Source organism: Penaeus chinensis, chromosome 27 (assembly GCF_019202785.1).
Source record: "Penaeus chinensis breed Huanghai No. 1 chromosome 27, ASM1920278v2, whole genome shotgun sequence".
NCBI classification, from domain to species: domain Eukaryota; kingdom Metazoa; phylum Arthropoda; class Malacostraca; order Decapoda; family Penaeidae; genus Penaeus; species Penaeus chinensis.
The window spans coordinates 13987584-13995083 of record NC_061845.1 but is presented as its reverse complement, the minus strand read 5'-3'; the positions used below and the strand labels follow the sequence as shown (position 1 = coordinate 13995083).

General features: G+C 30.9%; 2 protein-coding genes across 5 annotated transcripts in view; one reads left to right on the top strand and one right to left on the bottom strand.

Annotated features, from left to right (window-relative positions):
* LOC125039789 (CKLF-like MARVEL transmembrane domain-containing protein 4) overlaps positions 1–7500 on the top strand; it is a 23196-nt gene that overhangs the window by 322 nt on the left and 15374 nt on the right. The window contains exon 1 of one of the 3 annotated variants that reach the window (XM_047634061.1): positions 1–77. This exon is cut by the window's left edge and continues 41 nt beyond it. The exons of the other annotated variants lie outside the window; for them this stretch is intronic. The gene's annotated coding sequence lies outside the window, so the exon portion shown is untranslated. The remainder of the gene's footprint in view (positions 78–7500) is intronic. 3 annotated transcript variants of the gene reach the window in all.
* Positions 1–7500, bottom strand: part of LOC125039790 (CKLF-like MARVEL transmembrane domain-containing protein 4) — a 28276-nt gene that overhangs the window by 17986 nt on the left and 2790 nt on the right. The gene's annotated exons all lie outside the window — the stretch shown is intronic.

Below are 7500 nucleotides of genomic sequence, written 5' to 3'. Positions count from 1 at the left end.
GGAATTAATGAATGAAAACGCCATGACTATTTCGGTCAAGTGACAGCATTCATGACAACATCAATTATCGTGAAAAGTTAAGGATTGTTCCCATTGTATTGATACTCGTTTTGTCAGAGAATACTTGTTTTAAGTGTGAATAAGTACTAGTATAATACGTGTCAAGTATTTCCGCCCACTTCTTTCAGTGTCAAGTGACACCTGTGGAACAAAAGTTGGTGTGCATTTTGCCAAACATATTGACAGTGCTGGGCTTTGGGAGAAGAATTGGATTTTGAAAGAAGGGATTTTATAAATCAGAAAAGTGTCATTTCTGCAATTTTAAACAGTTTACTGTAAATATTGATAGTTTACATTCAACTTACCTCTTGACTATGTCTTCTGTTGTTAAAAGAAGACCTGATACCCTTATAATTCATTACAGTAACTCTTTACAGTATGGATTCACTTGCCAGAGGCAATCTCCAACTCCACGTCACAAAATTTATTCAACAATCAAAGTTACTGGTACTGGGTGTGCCCAACACACAACGTCCCTGACAAACATTGTTTTCACCTCGGTGAAGAGAATGAAACTCAAGAGTGCTGAATGGACTTAGGCAGTGAGCGGTGCTTTCTGCGATCTTTTTCCTTTATTTGTGGTGTTATCATTTATGTCTGCATTTTGTTTCTCATATTAACAACTGCAACTTTTACTCCTTTACAAGCATACCATCTTCAATTTGCCAGTGTTCATACCATAAAGATTGACCTTCATTACAAAAACTTTACCAAAAACTGTATTAAAGGCTAGTGTAGTAACATTCAGCATTTCTCGATGAATATTTGAAGATTTTTTTTTCATTGTAAGTGTTCAGAATATTCCAATGGCAAGAAAACCTTATCTCATTTGAGTACCTGACTTCAAGTATGGTATTTTCAAATTTTGGACCAGGCATGCAATCGGAAGAATCAGACAAGCCAGACCCAAGGTGTTCTTTATCCAGATCTTACAAAATTTCTGCTGGTCATGGTAATGTGTACCCTTTGATTATTTTGGAAGTTTTAATATTATTTTACAAGTTATAGCAAAAATAAAAACATTTGGGTGCCAGCCTAGATTACCAAGACTAGGGGAGGGTTATTGTAATATAATCAAAATGGGAAGCTGGTCAAGTGGAGATGGTTCTGGGACTTTACAGTATGGATACACTAGGCTAGGGCTAGCTGAAGATGATTTTCTTTTAGAGGCAAAATGTTGCAATCATTGGTATAAGAAATAATCTGCAGACACAAACAGTAAAGCCAAAAATTAAGGAATAAATCACGGAAAGTGCTTTATTGCTGAATTCCACTTAGTGTTTCCAAGTTTCAGCTCTATCTTGCTGAGCATATCAAGGCAAAGACAATGTCTGCTAGGGGGAGTTGAGGAGTGGGTCCGCAGGTCCCCCGTCAACTCTCTCATTGGGCAGTGCACAAAGGGCACACCAAGTCACGGTGACTTAGATTGATGATTATATTTTGTGATGTGGAGTTGGGGATTTAATCATTGATGAGGTCATCTATATTTTTAAAGAATTACCCCAGGGTGAGGCTGGCTAGTAAAACCTGAGCTTTAGGCCATAAAGAACAAGTGCAACAATATTTGTAAATGTGAAAATGAATCGAGTAAAAATCTAACCACACTCACTTGCCAAACACTGTGAATCTATGCTTATGTGCATAAGTTCATTGATGCATTGACCCCCATGCTATACTCTTTTAAGGCAGGGCCCCAACTAGCCACCATGTGTATTCTTGGGAGATAAGACTTGACCTCATCATTCAATATTTTTAATACAGGCAGATCGACCCATTACAGATGCATAAAGTGCCTTCAGCAGTATATTATTTGGCTAGTAGGCTTTAATAGCCATCAAGTTCATTGTATTTAGAGCGTGAACACTGCCACTTCTATGTTCAAAGCAGTTCTTATGGTGCTTTTCAAAATTGTACTTTTCACCCATAATTATATTAGTTGAATGATCTTCATACTGGCCTTTGCTTGAGTATGAACTTTAAAAGCCACTGAGCAGCATAATGTAGATTTACAGACTTTGATAATGATTGTGGCCTTATCTTTACTTTGTGAATATGTAATATTTTAGATATTCGTTGTAGCCATTCAGTTTGTCTCACTATTTGGTCCTTCTATTTCTAGACAAGTACCAGCTGTTTTACTTGAAAATATTTTATCTAGATTTTTCTGCAGGATAATAATATTAACGAGATTGTAAATTTTAAATATCTGTATGAAGAGCTGGTCAATGCATAAATTGTATATTAGGTGAATATTTTAAAGAATTGGTATTTCATAATGAGCACTAATAACTTTCAGCACAAAAAATATATGCCTTTTTGAAGTGAATATTTATCTTGTATAGTAGTCCTCGCCCCTTTAAGAAGAGATGAAGTATTTTCCATTAGTTACATGTGTAAGCTCTGTCATCAGGCAAGTGGTTCTGATGGTTTAGTTCAGCAGATGCATCCTTTTTATGTAGGAGTCTCCAGAATTGATGTATAATTTTAAGTTGGAGCAACCTTTTCACCATATTGAAACCTTTTATTTAAATTAATTTTCAGTATATGTTTTTTTGAAATGCTTGTCCATGTAGTTTTAGTTTATAAATAATAATGAGTACTTAGTCACCAAGAGGTCAATTACTAGTATTTCCTTTTTACCAGTTACCCCTTTCCTTGACTTTGGAAAGTTTCTTTCATATTTTTCATCACTATTAGTATTTGAATAGTATGATAATCACAATGGTAATTATAATAATGACTGTATTGATATTCATAGCATTATAAGAACTTTTCACAAAAAATCAAGAAATGGGGAAATCAGGTAAGGTTACAACAGAATTACTAATTGATTCCTTGATGGCTGATAACTTGTGGAGCTGTGTGTAACAGGATTTACGAAAAAACTATAGTGGACTGTACATGTTTCCATGTACGAGGGGTTACCAGCAGCAAACTCATTTTCCTTATTTATCTTTTAATTGAAAAACATGAATAACTGAGGATGCAGTAATATAGATGAAAATATTTTAAAAAAGAAAGGAATATTGAAGGATTATCGTTAATAAACCTGATGACTTTTGTAAATAGATTTAAAATTTTTACATTAACATTAACTGGTCACAATTTATGTTGGCACTACTTAGAAATTTGGATGTTGACATTATACTATTCATTTATTCCGATATTTTATGGAATGAAACAACTATGATAATGTTGTTTCATATAAATACTTTTCTTCTGGGAGTCCTGCTTATATTTAATTTTATTTTATTTTATCATTATCATTATTTCAATGAAGCTTGTTTTATCTAAAAAGTTTGATACGCTTACCAACTAATAAAATCAACTTCAACATTTTGTTGACAAAAATGGAAATGGTGATAAAGGTAATTAATATTTTTTTTCCTTGAAGACTTAAAAAGGGTGATTGATGTATGTTTATTTTTTTTAGTGATTATAAGAAAAATGATAATGAGTGACAAAGTAAAAATACCAATTACCATAATTTGGGAAACTGCTGATGAGAAACAAGTAGTCATATTCCATCAGCCTAATATTTCTACTTTGCTAAGGTAAGCAATTTAGTAGATAATGAAAAAAGTTAACTCATCAGGGATGATACACATGGTGCACCCTTACAGAAAATGTTTGGACATACTTATGGCCTGGTATGTGTTTTTCTTTGCTGTCTGTAGTAGGTGAAATATTCATTGCAAAAGAGGGAGTAGGGAATAAGGGAGGCAACAAGATTAGTTGTTTAAGTTACCTTCAACACTTTGAAGATGACAGATTTGCTCAAAAGAAAAAATAATTATATAATAAATATTTTGTTGCTGTTTTGAGTATTTTTTTGAGTTTATTGATTTGTGAAAGTATTGGTAATATTACATCATCATTGAATTGTATGGAAAAATAACAGAAATCTATTTGGTCAGCCAGTAATTCATCTGGTTTGTGTTACTTTGAAACAAGGAAAATGTAACTTGTTTTTGAATAGTCCAAAATGTCACACATTTAAAGCATTTTTCAAAATCAATCTGTGTTCAAATAGGTTAGCAAAGAGATGATGCTCAATAGTTTTGGACCTCAGCAGTAGAATAAAATATCTAGCTACTGATTTGTGGGAAAGGAAAAAAAGAGAAAATGGTAGCCAACCTTGCTGATTGACAATATTTTTTCTTTGTATGCTGCTATTATAAGATGTTTTTAAGACAAACCTTCAAAATAATAAATGATTTCTTTATTGTCGGGTCATAGTATTTTTAATATATAATTAGTAAAATTATTAATTAGCTCTTCGGATATGTATGGAAGATTGATATTTTCAAATTAGCTCTCATTTTGAGTGAATTTTGTACTTATCAAGAAAACAAAGTTTTGTTAAAAGTATTCCAATGAGAGTAACTTCATAAAACAAGATAAGAATGCAAATTAACCAATCAAAAACTGAAGTAACTACACAAATAATAGAATATGAAAAAAAATGAAGAAATCCTAGAGTAAGCATGCTAGTAAATGTAAAATATAAAAAAGTTCCTGTTATTTTTTGACATGAAAGGAATATGGTCTAAGTTGCTAAATAAGGAAATCTGATTCAAATCAATTTTGGGAAGATTAAATATTTTTTTCTTATATAGTATATATATATATATTTATATATATTTATATATATATATATATTTATACACATACATATAATCACATGCATATACAATATATACTGTACACACAAACACACACACACACACACACACACACACACACACACACACACACACACACACACACACACACACACACACACACACACACACACACACACACACATACATATACAAATGTATGTATACATATATGTATACATGTGTATACACATGCACACAATTATACATATATACATGTATGTATGCATATACATGTTTATATGTATACATGTATATATGTGTACATATATACATGTATACATATATACATGTATACATTATAGATGTGTAGATATTTACATGTATACATATATACATGTATTATACATGTGTGCATATATACATGTATACATATATATGTATTATACATGTGTACATATATACATGTATATATACATATATACATGTATATGTACACATGTATATGTACACATGTATATGTACACATGTATACATGTATACATATACAGATATATACATGTATACATTATACATATACATTCATAGTACATATCTATGTATATATGTATGTATTTGTATGTATGTATATATATGTACAAATATGTATGCATATATAAGTATGGATATATATGTATGTATGCATATATATGTAAAGATGCACACAAATATACATATATATGTATGTATACATATATGTTTAAATGTATATATATTTATATGCATACATGTTTATATGTATACATATTTATATGCATACATGTTTTTATGTATACATATTTATATGCATACATGTTTATATGTATATATATATGTACATGTTTATACATGCATATGTATATATACATGTTTAAATATGTATACATGTATATATGTATACATATAATGTATACATGTATATATGTATACATATAATGTATACATGTATATATGTATACATATAATGTATACATGTATATATGTATACATGTATATATGTATACATATAATGTATACATGTATAGATATGTGTAGATATTTACATATATGCATGCATATACATATATATGTATATGTATATACATGTATACTAGTATAATACAGGTGTACATATACATGTATTAATGTATATTTACATGTATACATTATATATGTTTACATACATACATGTATATATGTATACATATATACCTGTGAAGATATGTATGTAAACATATATTTACATACATGTGTATATGTATATTTGCATATATGTATACATGTATTTATACATTATATATACAGATATGTATACATCTATACATATATGTATACATGTATTTATACATTATATATACAGATATGTATACATGTATTTATACATTATATATACAGATATGTATACATCTATACATATATGTATACATATATACATACATGTATATTAAACATGTGTACATATATACATGTAGATATTTACAAATATACATGTATATATTATACATTTATATATGAATACATTATACAAATACATATAAACACACATCTACATATCTAAGTATATATAAGTATGGATGTATATGTATGTATATAAGTATGTATATGTATATATGTATGACTGTATATATGTATGAATATATGTCTATATAGGTATATATATGAAATATGTATGTGTCTATGTATATGTATGTCTATGTATATTTATGCATATATGCATGTGTATACGTATATCTATACCTATATATGTATATTGTATGTGTATATATGTATATGTAGGTATGTGCATACATGTATATACCCATACATATATATACATACATGTATATACCCATACATATATATACATACAAATATACATATACATATATCATATTTATATATATGTATATGTATGTGTATGTAATTAAGTATACATGCATGTGTGCATATATACATATATATGTATATATTGTATAATTAAACTCTCTCTCTCAATCTTACACACACACACACACACACACACACACACACACACACACACACACACACACACACACACACACACACACACACATGTATATGTATATATATCTATATGTTTTTAGACATACGCACACGCACACACGAAATATATACACAATTTGCCAAACAACATCCCGTTTAGTTTACGAGCTTATTTGTAAAGATAAATATCAAAGGACAAGGTCTATATTTATGTAGACATTCATCTAAAGATATTTGGCGATGCATGACGAGATAATAATCCCCCTTTTTACGCGTGCGCGGGTGTGTGTGTGTGTGTGTGTGTGTGTGTGTGTGTGTGTGTGTGTGTGTGTGTGTGTGTGTATGTGTGTGTGTGTGTATGTGTGTGTGTGTGTGTGTGTGTATGTGTGTGTGTGTGTGTGTGTGTGTGTGTGTGTGTGTGTGTGTGTATGTGTGTGTGTGTGTGTGTGTGTGTGTGTGTGTGTGTGTGTGTGTGTGTGTGTGTGTGTGTGTGTGTGTGTGTGTGTGTGTGTGTGTGTGTGTGTGTGTGTGTGTGTGAGTGAGTGAGTGAGTGAGTGAGTGAGTGTGTGTGTGTGTGTGTGTGTGTGAGTGAGTGAGTGAGTGAGTGAGTGAGTGAGTGAGTGAGTGAGTGAGTGTGTGTGTGTGTGTGTGTGTGTGTGTGTGTGTGTGTGTGTTGTAACGTCAACTTTGTTTTTCCGTGGGACGAAGCAGTCAGTGCTTTCTAGTCATTACAGGTAGACTGGAATAAACGCAAAGCACGCAAACCCATATTTTAGGAGTTAGGGTGAGCGATCTCTAGCTGCATAGGAAGAGAAGAATTATGTTCGCAATTCAACATTGTCTGCACCGTTACACT